Below are 1578 nucleotides of genomic sequence, written 5' to 3'. Positions count from 1 at the left end.
TTCCTCCTTCAGTATCATTGGCTCTTGATCATATGCTACCTTTTGAAATGGTTGAACATTAACTGCGTATTCCATCCATCTTCTCTTGATGTTTTCTGCATCATTCAGTAATTTGCCCAGAGAATCTTTCCATAATGAAAGTCAAGGCTTGATGTTTTTCTTCAGTTTCCCAAGCTTGAGTAAAGCGGAGCATGTTTCTCCTTTTTGTTTTCTGATTCCAGGTCTTTGCACATTTTGTTGTAATATTTGGCTTTATCTTCTCGAGCTGATCTTTGAAATTTTCTGTTCAGCTCTTGGACCTCCTCATTTCTCCCATTTGCTTCAGCATCTCTATGCTGGAGAGCAAATTTCAGTGTGTCTCTTCTGACATCCGTATTGACCTTTTCCTTCTTTCTTGTCTTCTCAATGACTTTTTGCTTTATGTATGATGTTCTTGATTTCATCCCACAACTCTTCTGGTCTTCGTTCTTTAGTGTTTAATGTATCAAATCTGTTCTATAGATGATCTCTAAATTCAATTGGGATACATTCAAGGTTATATTTTGGCTCTCGTGGACTTGTTTTCATTCTCTTCACCTTCAGTTTGAATTTGCATAGGAGTAATTGATGGTCTGTTCCATAGTCTGCCCCTGGCCTTGTTTTGACTGATGATATGGAACTTTTCCATTGTCTCTCCACAGATGTAGTCAATTTGATTTCTATGTATTTCATCTGGTGAGGTCCAGGTGTATAGTCGTCTTTTATGCTGTCCAAAGAAGGTATTTGAAATGAACAAATCACTGGTTTTGCAGAATTCTATCATGTGTTCTCCAGCATCATTTCTGTCACCAAGGCCACATTTTCCAACTACTGATCCCACCTCTTTGCTCCCAACCTTTGCATTCCAATCACCAGTAATGATCAATACATCTTGATTGCATGTTAGACCGATTTCAGATTGAAGAAGTTGGTAGAATTCTTCTATTTCATTCTCACTGGCTTTAGTGGTTGGTGTTTACATTTGAATAAGAGTGGTATTAACTGGGCTTCCCTGTAGGTGCATGGATATTATCCTATCACAGACAGCATTGTACCTCATGACTGATCTGGATATGTTCTTTTTGACAATGAATGCAACACCATTCCTCTTCAATTTGTCATTCCCGGCATAGTAAACCATGTGGTTTTCAGATTCAAAATGGCCAATACCAGTCCATTTCAGCTCACTAATGCCTAAGGTATCGATGTTTATTCATTCCATTTCATTTTTGACAACTTCAAATTTTCCCAGATTCATACTTTGTACATTCCATGTTCTAATTTTCAATGGATGTTTATAGCTGTTTCTCTTCATTGAGTTGTCCCCCGTCAGCAAATGAAGGTCCCATGGGCTTTTCTGCCATTGGCTTTACTCCATTCGTGTCATCATGGTCAAGTGTACTTTGAGGAGGCAGCTCTTCCCTAGTTGCATTTTGAATGCCTCCCAACCTGATGGGCTCATTTTCCAGCACTATTGTCTGACAGTGTTTCTCTGCTAGTCATAAGGTTTTCAGTGACTAAATATTCGGAAGTGGTTTTTCACTCCTTCCTAGTCTTATG

Source organism: Chrysochloris asiatica, unplaced genomic scaffold (genome assembly GCF_000296735.1).
Source record: "Chrysochloris asiatica unplaced genomic scaffold, ChrAsi1.0 scaffold00034, whole genome shotgun sequence".
Lineage (NCBI taxonomy): Eukaryota > Metazoa > Chordata > Mammalia > Afrosoricida > Chrysochloridae > Chrysochloris > Chrysochloris asiatica.
Note: the sequence above shows the minus strand (reverse complement) of the source record.